General features: G+C 41.4%; 1 protein-coding gene and 1 pseudogene across 2 annotated transcripts in view; one reads left to right on the top strand and one right to left on the bottom strand.

The window, feature by feature from the left end:
* RNF220 (ring finger protein 220) overlaps positions 1-20,670 on the top strand; it is a 214,882-nt gene that overhangs the window by 11,009 nt on the left and 183,203 nt on the right. The window lies entirely within an intron of this gene.
* LOC131412494 (large ribosomal subunit protein eL31-like) lies at positions 16,037-16,723 on the bottom strand (annotated as a pseudogene).

Here is a 20,670-nt window from a genome sequence, read left to right on the forward strand (position 1 = left end):
TTTGCTTTTCTGGACAAAGTATAGCATCTGAGAATGGAAGAAAGAACTCCAGAGCTGCCAAGAATTGCTTACGATAAAGTAAGAATAGAATTTCTCTCTGCCAGGGCCTGAGACCTGACTTTGGATCTCTGTAGTACTTCATCTTAGGCCAGGCATTCTTGAGAATATCCATGTGGTGCTTATATGGTTCCAAGGCCCCACATCATATAGGGTCTTGCTTTTAAATTCACTTTCTAAAGATAAGTCACTATAAAATACTTTCTGATGACATATGATATCTTAAGACCCGTGAGCACCTGGAACCATGCTTGGTATGGAGTAGACACTCAGGAAATATTTTTTGAATGAAGGAGGACCGTTACCCTGCTGATGTCCTCAGTTAAGGAGGAGCTGATCTTCCTTCTTAGTTGAGGAAGATCAAGTGCCCTGGTCTTTTTACTGAAGTTCGTATTCAGCTCTATACTTTGCCCTGCACAGAGACTTCATAGGTCTCAAGACCTAGAGTACTCTCTGGCTGTTAAACTAAGCCACAGAGCACCCACGATTCTTGGCAGGATTTCTTGGCAAAGTTTCCTATGGGAGGTGCATTGCTCAGGCTTGACTTTCGGGAGGGAGGTTAGGCGTGTAGTGCCAAGACTATTGAAGAAGGAAAAAAAGAAGGCGAAGCAAACCAGCCTGGTTGTTCCAGCCTGGCACACGTAGGCCTACTAAAAACAGTTCCCTCCGGCTGGGGCCTCATGCTCTGCCCTCTCTGTTGTGGTTTTCCTTCCCCTGGCCCCTTATCGTCATCATCGCTCTACATCCACAGCATTTCCTGAACTCCTGTGTGTAGAGCACTGTGCTCAGTGCTGTTTGCGGGAGAGTCAAAGGAGTCAGAGACGATACTTCCTCTTCTCGAGGGGCCATGGTTAAGGTGAGTAGTTAGGATGTATATATGAAAAAGAAACGATAATATAAAATAACAGATAATAAAGGCTCTGGGAGTTCAGGAGAAGGAGTAATTTCTAAGGCTGTGTTTCTCAAAATGTGGTCTAAGGACTGCTTGCTTCCCATCACTTGTGATAGTGGTGGAGGAGGGGCAGGTTGGCAGTGGGGTGGAGAACGTATTTATAATACAGATTCCCAGGGCCCACACCAGACCTCAGGGAATGTGGCCTGGAAATCTGTATATTTAGCAAGCAGGTGATTCCTGTGCTCCTTAAAGTTTGTGAATCACTCATCTAGGGTAAGAGTCTCAGATAGAAGCTTTCACAGAGGAGTTTGGCCTTGGAGGAGGTGAGTTAGGATTAGGAGAGTAGAGAGGAAGAGGCTGGGATTCCACTAAGGAGCCCAGGAATAATAAGAGTGAAGACACTTGGTCTGCTAACAGTACCTTCTTCTCAGTCTCCTGTCGTGGGAGGATCTGTCCAGCTACCTCTAGTTCCCTCCTTGGCCTTTGCTCCTCCTCGGGCTGTTTCCCTTTTCCTTCCTTGTTGCTGATCAGCTGAGTGTATATGCTCAGACCACCCCTTTCTCGGTGCAGTATTGTGATCATGAGGTGGCCCAGCGGAGGGCTTCGCGGTGCTTAGCCAGATGTGAGGGAAGCCAGTGCACACTTTGTGCTCCTTGGGCTCCGGCCAGCTTGTCTTTTCACTGCTATTATACTGCCCAGAAGGGGCTGCCAGCCTCCTCTCTCTTCTTCCCCAGCCTGTAAGCTTTCTTCTTTTGCTAAAATGCTCGTTTGTAAAGACTGTAAGGGCTGGAGGGTTAGAGGAATCTCTCTGTGGCAGAATTAGTCACCCACACCTGCAGACTGGCTCTCTGCTTCAATATTTAACCCTTCTGAGGACAGCTGCCAGAGGGTGGAGGTTAAATGAACCATGAAGAGGGGTGTGGTCCGAGTTCGGGTGGCTTCAGACGCTAGAGGATGCTCTCATCACCTTTGCTGCCGGACTTGGGGGTGATGTCCTTTTCCCAACATACTCCCCTTTTGTAAACACTCATCACATTGTGTTGTCATTATTTGCCTAATTGTCCCTCCTCCATGGGCCTGTATCTGTCTCCTTGTGTGACTCCAGGTCACCTTCTCCTCAGGTAGCACGTGGTTTAATAAATATTTGTTGTGAGAATAAGTGAACCCAGGATCGCTATTTCCTCTGCCAAGCTGTGCTGAGCAATGCCAGCTGGCTCTACCCACTTTGACATAGTCTGAAGGACCACACAGGGTCCACCACAGGGGTGGGCACCTCCTGGCACATTTACAAGTAGGAAGTGATGACTAGAAATAGAGGCGTTGGGAACAGCTCAGTGGTAGGGCAGGAGCACAGAGCCAGACTCTCTGGCTTGTCATTCACTAGCTGTGTAACTTTGGGTAAGTCACTTCGTTTCTCTGAGCCCCAGCAACTCATATATAACATGGGAGACGGTGAATAGTCCTTGCCCTGCCTTACAGGGTTGTTGAACAGAAAAGATAACACAGATGTGTTTTATAATCTAAAAATAACCATATAAATGCCCCCCCACACACCATAGATAATACACACACACACACACACACACTATATATATATCTATCCCCTTCCAAGAACTTCTGTCTAAAGAGCAGAAAGGCCTTAGGAGACTCACGTAGTTTATGAAATACCTGAGTGTTCAACCTAGAGGGAGCCCTCCCACATGCTGTTTCATCCTTGGAGTTGGGCTCTAGAAGAGTCTGCATTCCCTGACACTGGCTGCAGCATTATTTTCCCAGGTGGTTTGGGACAAAAGTTTTGTAGACTTTTGTGGATGTAGGTTGGCAGGCCACTTTCTGTACAGATCTGTGATATCTCAGCTGAAATTTTATTTTGCCAGATTCCCACTGAAAGGAATTTACCCTCTGCCTTTCTTCTCTGCAAAGTTCAGAGCGCCTTTATTTTTCAGTTTCCAGGGCCAGTGACTCTATTCCTGCTCTGTGGAGGGAAGTGTCTTGGCTCCAAGGCATAATGCCTCAGCCTAAGGAAAGATACGCAGAATCAAGATGAAGAGGGCTTTCTGCCCCAGAGACATTTCCTCGGCTGCAAGAATAGCCAGGCTCGACAGGCGGGCATGACAAGATGAAGAGGACCATGTCCGATTTGGAAGGATTTGGAAGGGCTTGCCCTTAGGCGAGATCTTTAGATGGCAGAGCTAGGCCAGGAGGATTGGAAACAGCAAGCATTTGAAAAAGCCTTTACTTGTGCGGTAAACTTCATTGTGTGATTATTTAATAGACCATTAACAAGCAGATTCATTAACAAGATCTTAATTAACAAGTTCCAGGGTTATTCCTCCAACTTCCCAGGGGAACTGTTCTCCTCTTGTTTAGTCCCCGAGACTTCCTATCCTCCTTAAACTAACAGTACCAGATGCATTTAAATTCAGCCTTTTTATTGCAAGTGAAACGACTGTGGGCAAAGGCAGGAACCAAGCTACCACCTTCTGAGCGCGTTCTGTGTGTCAGGCACTATTCTGAGTGCTTTACAGGTAGTCGTTTATTTAATCCTCATAAAATTCCTACAAGATAAGTATTGTTATTATCTTCATTTTACAGCTGAGGAAACTGAGGCACAGAGTGTTTAAGCAATGTGCCCATGGCCACAAAAGCAAGAAATAGCAGAGATGTGATTCACACCCAGGTAATCTGGCTCCAGAATCAAGGGGAAGGAGGAAAACCCCACAGGAGAGAGGATATGGGTCAGATTCAGGAGACAATAAGAATAAGAATAAGACTATCTGCTCACTGTGTGCCTGACCCTGTTCTCAGCACCTCCCGTGTGTGTGTCAGGCTGCGTCCATACTCGGAGAAACTGTGGGAGTCTTTTGTAGTCAGGCAGCCCTTAGGCATCATCTGTTTTGGCCTACTCACAAGCCTTTGTCACCCTACCTACACTGTGAATTTCTTGAGATAGGGCCTGTGTCTTATTCAGCTCTGTTCCCAGTACCCAATGCATTGCCTGGAACTCACTAGTTATGGGGAAAAAAAAAAAAAAAACAGTTTGTGAAACGTCCCTCTTGATGGGAGGGGGAAGGTTGTGTAGCATCTGCTAACTGCTACTGCTCTTCCTGGTGAGGTGCCTGCCTTCGGGATGCTCAGCACGTTATGGATATAGCAGTTCAAGAAGAGCTAACTCTGGGCCGGCCCCGTGGCTTAGCGGTTAAGTGCGCGTGCTCCGCTACTAGCTGCCCTGGGTTCGGATCCCGGGCGCGCACCAACGCACTGCTTCTCCGGCCATGCTGAGGCCGCGTCCCACATACAGCAACTAGAAGGATGTGCAACTATGACATACAACTATCTCCTGGGGCTTTGGGGGAAAAAAGGAGGATTGGCAATAGATGTTAGCTCAGAGCCAGTCTTCCTCAGCAAAAAAAGAGGAGGATTAGCATGAATGTTAGCTCAGGGCTGATCTTCCTCACAAAAAAAAAAAAAAAAGAAGAGCTAACTCTGTGAGACAGGATAGATGCTTCTGGTCTTTCTATGCCTCAGTTTCCTCAGGGTCAAGTGGGACAAACACTAGTACCAATCTCCTAGGGTTGTTATAAGGATTAAGTGAGTTGTGTCAAATACAAATAAAATCCTAAGAACAGTGTGTGGCACAAAGTGAGCCTTCAATACGTGTTAGCTATAATCCCCATTACCAGGGCTTGGGCACAGATTTGAAGTCTCTTGAACCAGGCTCTTCCCCCAGCCCACTCTCGATTATGTCACAGGAACAGTGACTCTGGCGAGCCCTGATCTCTTATGAGTTTGTGCTGTTTGTGACAGGTCTTTCTATAGCCAAAAAAATTCCCAATTGATGTAAAGGAGCTGACACCTATAATGTCTTTGCCTCTTGGCTCCAGTTCAGGGGGCCCTGGAACAAGGACGACTGGAGCTCCTCTGAGGGTCCCCCTTTTTAACTACCCTCAAAGGCAAAGAGTGGCAGTAACTGGAATTCCACACGATACTCCTACCTGGGGAAGGACAGTGAGCCATCAGGACTTTATTTGGGGATAAAGAGCTTGGTTAGGCTTGTTCTGGGCCTCTGCCTTGCCAGCCACTCAGACAACAAGCCTGTGGACTACTTACTCTTTGCCAGCTATGATGGGGAGAGGATAAGGAAGTGGCAGAATGCCAGAATCATCGGGAAACTTGAGCAAGGAAGGAACTGTTGCACGTTGCTTTATTTTTCTTATTTCTAATTTTTTTTGTATTTTCTGATTACTTACATGTGTTTCTCCCTTTATCCTAAGAAAAAAATTACTTTTTCCCTATTCAGATTCTCCTCCTGTTTGTACATTCTACACATACTCTTCTCAATCTCAACTTGAAGACTTACAAGAGTGCCCGTTTTCACTGGCTGCTTTTGCTCCCCCTCCAGTATCCACCCCCTGCCCCATCATCTTTAGTTAACGATAGATGTTCATAAACCTCCAAACTGACCTCTCTCTTCCCAATAGCATCCTTAGGTTCTTTCTAAGTAGCTTGGCCATAATATCACTTTCTTTAGCAGCATTCTAACTTCTAAGAAGCTTAATAGGCAAGGAGATTGTGGGGTCTTTGACTTCTCTGAGCCTCAGCCCTAAGTGGTTTATTCTATTAAGCTGATTCTTGGTGGTGGATAGAGCTTTGCTGGATAAGAAGTTGGGGGTGGGGCTGGGGGGTTGCAGTTAGAGGAACAGGATACTTTCACTCCCTCTTCCCACCACTCCCGCCCTCCAACCCATTCCTGCCCTAGGATTCTGTTTTTAGAGCTCCAGAATGGAGGGAGTGGTGCTGGAGCTAAAGAACTTTTCTTAGAGGACTTAAGAAGTTGGCTTTTTTTTGTCGGAGCTGCGCTTTGCTCCTCACCTCTGCCCTTCCTGCCCCTTTGTTCCTGCTCTTCAATCAGTCACTTTAAGGTTTTTCCTTTCTTTCCTTCCACCCTTAGTTTTGCCTCCACTCCAATTCTAGCTACAAAAAAAAAAGGAGTAATGAATAAAAATTATGAACTATTGATTCAAAGAGAGGAAATCCAGGTGTAGAATGTAGAAAAAAATAACAGATTCAATTCTAATAAAGGAAACAAGGCAGAGTTCTTCTCCATGGTTTTTTCTTTAGCGTTATGCCACGATGAATTTATTCCTTCTGGAATTTTGACCCAGATTAAAGATTTTCAGGTTTCCCTATTAGCATTCTCTCTTGGTTCAGGAGGGCCAGCAGGTTGGGACAGCAGAGGAAGAGTGTCTGGTTTTTACTGAATCGTGTTGAGCTGCAGAGAAACTATAAGAGAAGTCTGTGAGCAGGAAAAATGAGATGGTTGGAGAAGTAAGGGAAGGGAGTCAAGAGTGTGAGTGTGGGAAAAAAGAAGTACAGGGCAATCTTTGCAGAGAAGGCAGGAAGAAAACCAAAAGGGACCAGAAAGCTAAAAGGAAGGGAAGAAAACTTGAAGATGGAGGCGGGAAGCCAACGGAAATTTGAAGCATTTCAAGGAATTATGGATAATTTGTTTGATAACATACTCATTGTTGATGAAGGTATGGGGCGACAGAGCCCTGTACACATGGTTGGTGGGAGCGTCAAGTGGTATGGTTTCTTTGGAGGGTAATTTGGCAGTATCTATCTATGAAAATTTTAAATGCAAATATCCTTTGATGGGATTCAACTATAGGGATTTTTCCTACATATATTTGATCAAGAACATAAAGATGTATGTACTTTATGGTGTTGTTTGTAATTTGAAAAAACAGAAGCAACCTAAAAGTACATTGATAGGGAATTGGTAAAATGAATTATGATATATATTCTATTCTATATAATAGAATACTATGTAGTGGTTTTAAATGAGTTAGAGCCATATGTGCTTACATGGAAAACAAGGTACAGAGAAGCATACGACCACTTTGTATAGAAAAGAAGATGTATGCGTATATATCTTTATATATGCATATAAAACTTCTGGAGGGTTACAAAAGAAATTGTTAAGGTAGAGTCCTTTGGGGAGTATGACTAGTATGGAAAGTAGGAGTGATACTTTTTATTTTATGTTCTTCTGCAGTATTTGAAGAGTTAACATGTGCATGTACTATTTTTATAATTTAAAAAATCCAGTTTATTATTTTGAAAAGATTGTTTGGAGGTGCTGGAACAGGAAAAGGACATAACGTAAAAACTAAGGAAATCTGAGTAAAGTATAGACTTTAGTTGATAATAGGGTATCAATATTGGTTCATTAGTTATGACAAATGCACCATACTAGTAGAAGATGTTAATAACAGGGAGTGAGGAATATGGGAATTCTCTGTACTATCCTTGCAATTTTTCTGTAAATCTAAAACTATCCTAAAATAATATTTTAAAAAATATTTTAAAAATAATTTGGAAGACTATATTATGGGAAAGGGCCATAACCTCGCATTTAAAGATTGAGTCTTGGAGAGATGAACTGATAGAATTGAATGATTCCTCTAGGTCTAGAACCAATTACTAATTGGTTCTGTTTCTTCAAAATGGCCAAGTGGGATGGGATATATAGTCACAATTGCTGGGAAAGTGTTTGATTTTTTTGTTTGTTTCTTTATAAAGTTAGTGTTCCTCTGAATTAGTTTGTAAAAAGGTTAACTAATGGTTATTTCAATTTCACTATCCAAAAAATACACACCGGTCTGGGAGCTATATAGTGAAGGGAGTTTAAAAATGAAAGAGACTTAAAGGTAGTCAAATTCTTGCTACTTTCTTCAAGTGAGCAAGATGGGGTGGACAGAGAGCAGATGTGAGGGGTAAGTGGAATCCCATTTAACCAGCTCTGTTTGTGGCCATTTCTATGAGACTTTTCCCTCCAGTTAGCACTACCACCAAATAGGAGCAGGCCAGAAGACTTCATCCCTAGCCATCCTCTCAGTGGGATCTCTTTCCTCCTCGTGCACTGTCAGGGCTGGTGGTGACCATTGGCTGAGTTCTTTGCAGCATTAGGGCCTAGAGAACACAGACCTGCCGTTGGTTCAATGTGTTATGTGCTGATCTATCTTTCTGCCTCTGATAGTAAGAAATGGTTAAGAACAAATATAAGAAATTTTCCCTTTGAATTATATATGCTCCAGGCAGAGGAAGGCAGACTTGGTTTTACCTTCCCATCTCTAGGCCCTGTTCCCTATTGGCCCTGGCACTCAGTTCAGAAGAGAGATCTCTGCAGCATTGGATACAACTGAGGACTTCATCCTTCTTGGAATTCCCGCTCCTTTGGCTTCTGGGACATTATACTCCCATTGTTTTTCTCCTGCTGCTGCTTCTTTGTGCCCATAATACCCTGTGTTTCCCCATATCACAGCACTTAAAATTTTTTTATTGTGATAGAGAGTGAGGTGTGTGTTGGTGAGAGGAGCAAGGTGCTATGTTACTCTGTAGAGGAATTTTAAAACAATCAACTAAAAATTGCTCTATTTTTTAATACCATCATGTGCTGGCAAATTTAAACAATGTCAGTTATAAAATATTTATTCTCAAAAATATCTTTTTTTTTCTTTTTTTAAATAGTGTGACTTCTTTTTTTTTTTATAATTTTATTTATTTATTTATTTTTCCCCCAAAGCCCCAGTAGATAGTTGTATGTCATAGCTGTGCATCCTTCTAGTTGCTGTATGTGGGACACGGCCTCAGCATGGCCGGAGAAGCAGTCTGTCGGTGTGCACCCGGGATCTGAACCCAGGCCGCCAGCAGCAGAGCGCGTGCACTTAACCGCTAAGCCACGGGGCCGGCCCTCAAAAATATCTGTTGTTGGTCTAAGTTCTAATAAATTGTTATGGTTACTCTTGAGTTTTAATATTGTATATCTAAGTTTCAAGTTAGCACATTTATTATTATTTATTCTTGAATAAACATTGTATTCTGTAAGGAAGGATTGGGACAACTTCCAGTTACACTGTGGACTGACGTCTGCAGACTCTATTCACTTCTTGAGTATGCCCAGCAGTTCAGAAGCACTTGAGCTCACTTAGGCTGCAGTTTTTATCTCCAGCTCCTGTGATACCGCATATTCCTGCTTGTGAACAGTAGATTCAAAATAATGAGAACACATTAATTGTAAAGGTGAAGAAACAACTTGAGTTGAGTTATTGAGTTATTTCAATTCTGCCATTCTGTGTGACCACTTGGAATTCTTATTTGTGTTTAAATTTTGAAACACTGAAACAAACTGTGAACTTCGGGGTATGACATTTTTGTTTGATATGTGCAAATTTTAGTTCATCTAGTAAATTGTTTACTAAATTAGAGTATCTTTAAAAATAAAACATTCTTTTTAAATTGTTAATCACTTATGTTAAAACTAAAAAATTAATCAAGAAAATAATAATTATGACTGATTATGATATGATTATTTACTTGTCAGAAAAAAATGATCCACTGTGTCAAATATGCCTGGTACGCCCCTAGAGATGATGTTTGCATTGAAATATGAATGAGGAGTGGGTGACAACCATGTAAGGGTTTGGGAGAACGGTGTCTTGGCACATTTGAGGAGCAAAGAGAAGGTCTGAGGCTGGGATGGTGTGAATTTAGGGAATGTGGCAGTGGGTGAAATGGAGAGAGGCCAGACTCCTGTGAATCTTTTAAACCAGAGAGTTTGGATTTTGTTCTAGGTGCAACAGGAAGCCACAGAGTGTTTTCAATAGGGAGAAGTACTATGTTGCAATTTATAATTTGAAATGATTACTCTGGCTGCTGCGTGGATAAGAGATTGAAGTAAGGAGAGAGTTAGTAAAAGAAGACCATTGTAAAAAGGCCATTGCAGAAGTCACAGTGAGAGATGAGGAAGGAATAGTGTCATGTACTTTTTGAAATATCCACAATGCCTTTCCCATAGTAGATAATAAATACTAAATAAATACATTTATAAAATACTAAGTGCCTAAAAAAAAACCCCAAACTGCAGTAGAGCAGGTGCTGAACAACATGGTGTTGATGATCTTGGAGTTCAACAGATTGGGCTTTAGCTGCAGCTCTTGTGCTTATTAGCTGTGCTGCTTTGGGGAAGGTGGCTTAAACTCTCTGAGCCTCGGTCTCCTTGTCTTCAAAATGGGAATGAGCTGATGCACTTTTTTGTTTTATTGAACAAATTAAATGAGATACTGTGTTTCTAGCATGGTGCCTGATCCAGGGTAGCCACTCAATAAATGGTGACTGTTTCAGTCAGCAGGACATGAGATAGTGGTCCGTGAAGCTTTGATGTGGTTACACCCATGGGGAACAGGCATCCGGTGTTCCCTAGGATGTCAGGAACATTTTGGACCTTTTCACGATTGAGATTCTGTCTCCTGAATCCAAACTTTTGCTGGCCTTTGAGTAAGTGGATTTTTGACTCTAAAAAAGAGGAAATATAAGAAGAGAGCTTTGGAAAGAGAAAGAGTTCGAGTATTCTCTCTCAGCTCAGTTCTTCCTCCTGATTTTAGAAGGAGTTAAACCTCTTGTCTCTTAGTTTCCAAGTTGAACAGTGAAGTCCTAAGGCATATGTTTCCTTCACATACAAAGTAGCTACTCCCCGAAGCAAGTTTCCAGGTTTTCTCTGCAAAAGCTCCACGGGGCACAGGGAGCTCTATCTAGCCTCTGTTCCTAGTTAAATGCCTCGATTAAGGATGCGATCATAGCTGTTTGGCTCTGTAAATCGTTTGACCCTCACCTAGAGCAGTCCCAGCCTCTGGGGCCCCAACAATGACAATTCTGAATCTGTGACGACGGGGTGGAGCTGGAGACAGCTTTTATTTTTCAGTGGGGAAATAGCTCCTTCTTTGGAGGTGATATATTTTTCTGTTTCTTAAGGTTTTCTTGCCAAGATGTGTATGTGTGTGTGAGTGAAAGAGAGAGAATAAAAAGAAAGAGGAAAAAAGGCCCAACAGTGTACAAAAACTGTTGGCACAAAGGCCAGGGGAGGGCCTTGCAGGGGAAGACAAGGAAGTGATTTGCCCAGTTTAAATCCCACTTGAACTGTGTGGTTTCTGAGTCCTGAACCTTTTGAGGTTCAAGTTGAGTGCACTCTCGACAATACGTGATTTTCTGGTTCGCATCAAAAAGGCTTTAAAAGACTTCGAAATCTTTTCCTTGGGACATCAAACAGTCCTCAACAAAGCGGGGTGCTGATGAGATGCGTGCAAATGACCAGATTAAATTCTCCCGTGAGGATTAGCTTCTCCTTAAGAAGCAGGCAAAGTTGGGAACACGGGAGACGTGGCTATGCCAAAACATCCTCACACCGGGGACGGACCCCGGAGTGCCCTGGCGCCTGGTTACGCGTTTATCCGCAGTACCTCCCTGGCCTCGAGGCTGACCTTATTTCTTACAAAGATCACACAGCAGCACCCAGGGAATTAGAAACTGAAAACAAACTCTTCTGTATTCTCTATCTTGCCTAAGGCAACACTGATGTCCCCCAATAAAAGGTGTAAATTAACTTAGGAAAGATAGGTCATTCCTTTGAAAAATTGTCAGTTGTCTTGGTGTCTTAGAGCAGAATTTTGCTTATTGAACCAGCCTCAGTCTTTAGAGAAATAAGGACTTAAATGCCCGCTGCCTTGTGGTAAATGGACTAGCTGACTTCGGGATGTGTGTAGTTAACCAACCAATGCAGTAGAATTTCTGTTACCGGGTGAGTAGCTGAAGCTCAAGTCAGCTGGGTGGGTTGACTGCATGAGCACAGTTTCTGAGCTGAGCAACTAAAATATTAATGATTAACTTTAAGGAGGAGCAACTCTGAGGCCACTCTCCTGAGAAACCATAATTAGCAATTGAAATATATTTAAAAAACTGTTCCAACCAGCAACTTCTAAATAAGTAATTGTCATTGCTGATTGAACTCGTTTTATTTCTCTGTGTTTTTTTCTTATCTTTCTTTCCCCCTGCATAACTTACAACCCTGTAAATGCTCAGTAGCTGTTAATATGATTCTGTCAATACGTTTACCATGGTGACTTGGGCTGTATTTGGCGAGCATTTGAAGAAATCAGTCACTGGTTGGAGGGAGGAAAGACAAGCTGTCGATATCCAGGGAGAAATGCTAATAACCCTGGTGACAAATCGTCCTCTGGATTCTCCAAGGGTTAAGAAAAAGCACCTTTTAGACATGGGAACTCAGGGCTAAGTGGCAGTGACTTGTTAGGAAGCGCAGACATTAGCTGTCAGGGACCTGCAATGTCCTTTTCATTGTCTTACTTTGCACCTCTCAAAGCCACAGATGAGTTTGGGAGACAAATGGGCCTGGATTTGGATCCTGATTCCCCTGCTTTTTAACTGCGTGAGCTTGAGCAACCGCCAAACCTTCCTTTTCTCGTCTGTGAGTTAGAGACTGTAATACCTAGCCTCATAAGGGCATGGGAAAGGCCTTACACAAAGGCATTATTCCCTGCTTCTCAAACTCTTCTGGGAAGATACACAAATGATAGAAGAAAATAAACTTCTGGCCCCAGCACTCTAATGGTATATAGAAAGTATAACATATTTGGGAGTCTTGTATTATATTAAATTTTTGTGGCTTTTGCATTCTGCGTTTAATTTATCAAAATAAGGTTTAAATATGCTTATCATTAAGTAAAATTGGTGCTCTGTACGATTCATTAATTCATCACATATTTATTGAATGCCTGCTATGTGCGAGGCAATTCACCAGGGATACAGCGGTGAATAAGATAGGAAGGGTCTGGGCTCCCAGTGAGCTTACAGCTGCATCAGCCAGGAAACCTAGAATTGGATATTTCTCAGGTCCCTTATGACCCATTTGAGGGAACACCAAACCCTAGACCAGAGAATCCTGGGGAGGACCTCCCACTGGCTTTCTGCCATGATTTTAAGTGGAAAAAGACAGTGAAACATCTACATAGAGAGAACCATTAATATTTTGGCATATATCCTTCCAGATTCTTTTTTATGAGTAGATAGATAAGTTGACAAGTAGTTTTATGTAAGTAGGATCGTACTAACATGCTGGCCTGTGCCTTTCTTTTTCCCTTATTCCCTTGCTCCATGTCAATACATATAGATCTATATCACCACTCTTAATAACTACTTAGTATTCCATTGCAGGAATGTATCATATTTTATTTAACCAATCTGTGGTTGTCTAATTAGGTTGTTTCCAGCTTTTCAGTATTATAAACAACACTGCAGAGAACATCTTTGTAAATTTGCGGTTGTCAAGTGTCTCATCATTTTCTTAGGATATATTCCTAAAAGTCGAATTGTTGGATAAAAAGTATACATATTTAAATTTTTATGCTTATTGCCAGATTACCTATTTCTTTATGCTCTATGAACACATTATGATAAAACTTTTTAATCTTTGCCAATTTAATAGGCAAAAGCTGGTGTTTTGTTTATTTAATCTGCATTTCTTTAGTTACTAGTGAAGTTAAACATTTTTTAATGTTTACTGAGGTTAGTTTATCTTCTTTTTTGAATTGCCTATTTATGTCCTTTATCCATGGGTGTCCATCTTTCTCTTATTGATGTTAAGAGCTCCTTTTATAAGAAGGATATTAATCCTTTTTTATCTATAATATATTGTACATTTTTCCCCCTAGTTTATCTTTTCTTGATATATTAAGATGGCAGGGTTTTGTTATTGTTTATTTTACATACAGAATTTTTAAATTTTTAATGAGGCATTTTATTGTTCCTTTCCTTTTTAATTCCTGACTTTTGGCTTATCCCCAGAGAGGTGTAAGGCCACTCCTAATCAATCCTCAAAGCTATTTAAATGTACAGTAATTATCCCAAAGATAACAGTCCCCAACTTGGAAAAAGTCTAAACCCTAAGCTCCTGTGGATGTCCACTCAAAGGGAAGATAAGAGGCAGCCAGACCTGAGAGAGGAAGTCCATAGGGCTCCAAAGTAACCAATGAAGTTTACAACCTAATGGAAAAATACAGGCAGACAGTAATTGAAATAAAATGTGATGAGTGATATCATAGGAGAAATGTACAGGATGCTATGGATGGTAACAAAGGGGAAACCTAACTGAGTCCAGGGTCTCAGAATATGCATCCTGGAAGAATAGATGTTCAAGTTGAGATTTTTAAGACTGAGTAGATGTTAGCTAGGTGAGGGGTGGGGAGATACATTTCGTGCAGGAAAATGGCAAATCCAAAGACCTACAGTCTAGAACTGTAAGTTGTGGTAGGCACTAGCCAAATGGGGCTATTTAAATTTAAGTTAATTAAAATTAAATAAGATTAAAATTTTATTTCCTCAGTCCCACTAGCTATAATTCAAGTGCTGACTACTCACATGTAACTGGTGGCTATTATAATGGACAGCTCAGGTATGAAAGTTTTTTATTGCAGAAAGTTCTATTGGACAGTTTCTCTGTAGAAAGAGCTTGATGTATTTAGGGAACTGAAAAGGGTTCGCTCCAGCAGGTACATAATGTGCAAGAGGGGAGCAGTGAAAGACGAAGAGGACATAGCAAAGAATGGAGGGACGTAGTCAAAGCTGACCCTGATATTGGGGCTGATGTTCTTAGCCTATTACAGAGGATGCGGAGGGGAAACAGGGAAATCAACTTAAAATTTATTATACAACAACTCTTCAAGTAGATATTATCTTCATTTTATAAATAATGCAGCCAAGACACAGAGAATTGAAGACATTTGACCAACACACAGCTAGTTAGCGGCAGAGCTGGGATTCAAAGCCAGACCTGTCTGGTGCCAAAAAACTGTGCTCTTTCCCTGTGTGACTGCAACAGATGGCAGGAATTTCTACCGAATGATCTCTTCAATCAGGATGGAAAGGATTCTGACTTAGAATAGACTCCTTCTCAACTTGGTACTTCTTCTGTTGAGGGAGTATTAATTATGGCTGAGCTTAGGACCCAGCCTGGAAGTAAAAGAGAGAGTTTAGAGGCAGACCTTTCTTTGGAGCCTTAGGCCTCCTGTTCCTTGAATCGCAAAGAGAAACTCCTTCAGTTGCCGTAGAGAGTTGCCATTAGCCAATTCAAGGGGGAGCTCTGCCCAGGGGCTGACCCTCAGAACCAGGACTGCGTTGCCAGGGAGAGCAGCTGGCTTGAAGGACCCCATGTGAAACCTGTCAGGGGCACTCTTAGGTATCAGACTATCTGACTTGATTCATCCTCTGACCTAGAACCTATTGTGGTGGACACTTTGGAAAGAAAGAGTGCTGATCCCCAGTTAAAGGGGGAAGTCCTTGCCCTAGTGCAATCCCATCTTGTCCGGCAGTTGAGAGAAGAGTATGTCAGGCCATGCCTGCCCTAGCCCTAAGCATCCATAGGGACTGAGGCTTTTAATTTGCTGTCACAGCTCCAGGCATTTTCTAAGCCTGTGAAAGTCATGCCTGGAAGGGTGTTAAAGAGAACATTACCATCAGAATATGAATTCTGGATTAGTCTGTTTCCCTAAGTCCAATATCCAGTATTTTCTAGGGAGAATATGGTACCTTCACATTCTCTGAGCTGGTATGAATGAATGAAGGGAATGATAAAATGTGTGATTATCCAGAACAGGAATAATGAAGGATGCATATCAGAGGAAGTATAAGAGATACAGTCAAGGTGATAGATAAAAGTATTAGCCTTGGAGATGAGCAGAAATTCTAAGAAGAATGAAAGAAGAGAAATTTTTTAATTGATGGGGAGGAAGAGGCTAGTGGCCTCTACCTTTAAAGTAGGAAGCAAGATACTTTGTGGAGGAAATGATGGATCTGGAAACTTTGTATGTGGAGAAGGTTTGTGATCTCCATTGAGCATAGTACAGAGAATACTAAAGACATGACAATAAGAGGAGTGAGCAGCATTTCATCATCCATTCATTCATTCATTCCACAAATTTATTGAGTACCTACTATATGCTATGAACCATTAGGTCATAAGAATCCCATGTAATCAAGACCCAGCTTCCTCCTTCAAGCAGCTTACAGTTGTGAAGAACACATATTTGTAAACAGCCAAATACATTACATTGAGGTAAGTATTTTAAGATGGATAAGTATATGATGTAGTTCACAGGAGTAGCACCCAAGCTAGAATTAGGCCAGGGAATCCTTTTTTTTCCCTTCAGTTTTATAACTTTATTTGGCAATCAGCCTTTAGTTCTCACTCACATTGACTATCTGTGATGTTTGAAAGTGGTAACGGGTACATAGGTAACCGATGTGTAGAGCTTGTTTGGTGAATCTTCATCCTCATTACGTTTTCTGGACAACCATACATGAATGGATGCAGTCTGGGACATTGCTTATTCCTTTGGCCTAAACAGCTTTGTTGAGCCCAGTGTCAGTGCACACATCTGGAGTTCCTATCTCCTTCATGGCAAATTTCCGCATCTCTTTGAGTGCCCAAGGGGCACACTTCTTGAAGCCCACTGCATGAATGGGCATGTAAGTGTTGATAGTGTATTCTCTGGTCACTACCTCATTGATGGCAGAATGGTCCTCTTCTTCTTGCCACCCTTCTTGGTGGGAGCCCTTCTGCCAGACCCAGGTTGGAAAACAGGGAATCCTTAAAATACTGTCATTATATTAATGGAACCCAAAATTATAACTCCAAACATGACCTTGTCCTCCAAGCTGCACACTGGTATACACGGTTGGATGTCTAAAAGACATTTCAAGCATAATGTCTAAAAAAGAGTCTAAAAGAGAGCCCTTGATTCTCCTTCCCTCTTTAAAAACAAACGCAATTAAAAATAATCTCACTTCTTTACTAGTTTTTTCCATCTCAGGTAATGGCATCACCATTTACCCAGTTGCTTTGGCCAAAAAGTTAGGAATCATCCCTGTTTCCTCTCTTACCCTCACACCCAAGTACGTTCTTACTCTACTCTTGTGCCCAGGGAAAGTGAGACATCTCAAATTGGTGGTGGTTCAAATCACATTGAATTATTTAACAATTTTAAGACCTAGATTTATTATGATTCAGACCAAATATCTCTGCTGCTGAGCCTTATGCAGGTATATCTAGCTGCCTTCTAGACATTTGCACTTGGATGTTGTAAAGGCACTTCCAACTCCATAAGACCAAAAATGAACTTACTACCTTCTCCCACCAAACCCACTTCTCCCCCTGTATTATCTATTTTGATTTATCACGCTGATTGGTACTCAAACTAGACACTTAGGACCCCTCCAACACCTCACGCTTCGTAGCTAATTACTTTCCATGGCCTAACAATTCTACGTATTAAATACCTCCCTCTGTCCTTCTTCTTTCTCCCTAGTTCATGCTTGCATGATATCTTACCAAACTATGCCAATAGGCTTTCAACATCCTCTGGCTTTAGTGTTATCTCTCTTCCAATTCATTCCATACACTGCTGGTAAGGATCTCTCTAAGAAGCAAACCTGTTCATATCCTTCTCCTACCTAATACTCCTTATTCCTGTCACAAGATATCCAAGACTTTTCAGCCTCCCTTTCCAGGCTCTTTTCTCACCATTCTCCTTCTCTTAGCTTCTATCTCAGTCAGACTAAATTAATTGCCATTTCCCTTGTTATGCTTTGTTCTCTCATACTTTTGTGAATTTGGACATACTGTTTTCCCTTACACAGAATTCTCTTTTTCCTGTATTGGCCAGGCAAATTCCAACCAATCCTTTATGTTTCAACTCACATATATCTCCTATGTGAAGCCTTTTCTTATTTTTTATTTTCAACAAAAATAGTTTTTCAAAGAATTAAAAGTAGAGATGCCCTATGATCCAGCCATCCCACTACTGGGAATCTATCCAACGCACCTGAAATCAACAATCCAAAGAGGCTTATGCACCCCTATGTTCATTGCAGCATTATTCACCATAGCCAAGAAGTGGAAGCAAACTAAGTGTCCCTCGACTGACGATTGGATTAAGAAAATGTGGTATATATATACAATGGAATACTACTCAGCCATAAAAAAAGACAAAATCGTCCCATTTGCAACAACATGGATGGGCCTGGAGCGTATTATGTTAAGTGAAATAAGCCAGAAAGAGAAAGACAAACACTGTATGATCTCACTCATATGTGGAATATAAACCAACACATGGACAGAGAAAACTGGACTGTGGTTACCCGGGAAGTGGGGGTGGGGGGTGGGCACAAGGGGTGAAGGGAGTCATATATGGGGTGAAGAACAAACAAAAATGTACAACCCAAAATCTCACAATGTTAGAAACCATTAAAATATCAATAAAAATGTAAAAAAAAAAAAAAAAAAAAAAAAAAAAAAAAAAATAGTTTTTCATTTATAAAGGTACACAAAACATATGTGTACAGTAAACAAATAATTATATGGTGAACACTCGTGAAACCACACACAGCTCAAGAAACAGAACATTTCCAGCATCCTAGAAGCAAGTCCCTTGTACACTTCTCCTTGATCACAGTCCATCCCTCTCTTACTTGGGTAATCAATATCTTGACTTTTCTGACGATTATTTTCCTACTTTTCTTTATAATTTTATCACCTATGTATGCATCCCTAAACAATATAGTTTAGTTTAGCATTTTTGGATATTTATATGGGTAAAATTATGTTTTCTGTACTGTTTGTGTCTTGCTGCTTCTGTTCATCCCTAAGTTTGTAAGATTCATCCATATTATTGCATGTAGCTAGAGTTCATTCATTTTTATTGCTGTGTAATTGTCCACTGTATGAATACACCCTGATTCATATATCTATTCTAATGGCGATACATATTTAGGTTATTTCCAAATTTTGGTTCTTATGAAAAATGCTACCATAGACATTTTAAAATATGTATGCTAGTGTACAGGGCATGAGTTTCTTTAGGGTAGAGATCTGGGAGTAGTATTGCCAGGTCCCAGGGTAAGCGGTTCTTCAACTTGATTGGCTAAATTGTTTTCCAAATAGCTTCTACCAATTTGTTCTACTGGCCGCAGTGTATGAGAATTTTTGTTGCTTCACATTCTCACCAACACTTGGTATTTAGTTTTCCAGCTTTGAGGATATACAATGAATTCTCAGCTGTATATTTTATATTTCCCTGGTTACTGATAAGGTAGAGCACCTTTTCATATGTTTACAGCCATTGAATTTTCTCTTTTGTGAGGTATCTGTTTAGGGTTTGCTCATTTTTCTATTGGGTTGTCTCTTCCCTGATTTCTTCAAGTAGGCTTAGTATTTCTCCTTCTATTCAACCATTGCTCTTTTTTTTTTTTTTTTGAGGAAGATTGGCCCTGAGTTAACATCTGCCACTCCTCCTCGTTTTGCTGAGGAAGACTGGCCCTGGGCTAACATCCATGCCCATCTTCCTCGACTTTATATGGGATGCCGCCACAGCATGGCCTGACAAGCGGTGCATCGGTGCGCGCCTGGGATCCGAACCGGCGAACCCCGGGCTGCTGCAGTGGAGCATGCGCACTTAACCGCTTGCACCACCGGGCCGGCCCCCAACCATTGCTCCTTAAGAATATCTGCTATTAATCTATTCTATATGATCTAACTGATCTCCTTATCTCTAAACTCAAGCCCTTTTATTCCATCCTCTTCATAGCTACCAGAGTTGTGTTTCTAAGACAAACCCTCTCCTTATAATTCCCAAGCCTAGAACCCTTCAGTGGCTCCCATGGCCTCCTAAACAACACAGCATGTAAGGCCCTTCATCCTCTGCCCTCTGCCTAATAGTCCTCAGCTCTTGCTGGAACCTCTCAGTCCCCTCCTTCCTCTTTATTTCCTGGACCCTCTCAGTCCCCTCCTTCCTCTTTCTTTCTTGCTGGAACCTCTCAGTCCCCTCCTTCCTCTTTCTTTCTTGCTGGACCCTCTCAGTCCCCCTCTTCCTCTTTCTTTGCTGGAACCTCCATCTCTACCGACCTGCTTGCAGTTCTTTGAACAATAAAACTGTTTCACACCTGCCTTTGCCAAAGTTACCCTGTTTCTTCTCTTTGCCCTTAATTTGGAGAAAACCTACTTGTCTTTTTTAAACTCAATTCACAGTTCACTTCCTCGGTGAAACCTTTCCAACTCTCCTTCTCATCCCTCATTAACCTCTCCATCTTTTGTGCTTCTACTAAACATGCTATTATTATTTCTAGCAGGCACCTGTTTACTCTATTGCGTGTATTGGTTAATATACCTGCCTCTCCCATCAGGCTGTACATAAGCCCTCTGAAGGCTTGGGAAGCCCCTTGAAGGTAGGGAAATTTCTTACTCCTCTCTTTATCCTCAGGGCCTAGCACAGTGTCTGGCACAGAGCAGGCAGTGGTAAAGGGAAGAAATTGTTATTAATGTTATTACTATTATTGTCAGTACATGTCTGTTTTCCTTATTAGATTGTGAATTCCTTGAGGGCCTGGTACTTGTCTAATGAATGAATAACTTATGAAAACTTCCAAAAACAACAATTGCTTTAAAGCAGTATTTAGAGTAGGAATATAGAAGCCATGTGTATTAAATTTGCGGAGAAAGAAAGCTGATTTACATCCATCTTATGAGGATGAAATGTTAGGCTCAAACTAATTCAAGGCAAAATTTTATAAGAACAAATGTAAAAGTTTATGCTTGGGTTAAAAATTTAAGCTGTAAAAGTAAAAGTGAGAAAAGCCTAACTTGTCAGTTCATGTGGTAAAGGAGCTCAAATCTGTTACCTGATGTTGTCCTTCACTGAAAAAATTAAGTTTTTGCAGTAGATTGTAATTTGTACGTGAGTGTGACTGCAAAGATGAAAATCTAAGGATCACAGTGCTAGGAGATTATCCTTTGGTTAGTACCTGTGCTTGCTATC

This window comes from Diceros bicornis, chromosome 13 (genome assembly GCF_020826845.1).
Source record: "Diceros bicornis minor isolate mBicDic1 chromosome 13, mDicBic1.mat.cur, whole genome shotgun sequence".
NCBI classification, from domain to species: domain Eukaryota; kingdom Metazoa; phylum Chordata; class Mammalia; order Perissodactyla; family Rhinocerotidae; genus Diceros; species Diceros bicornis.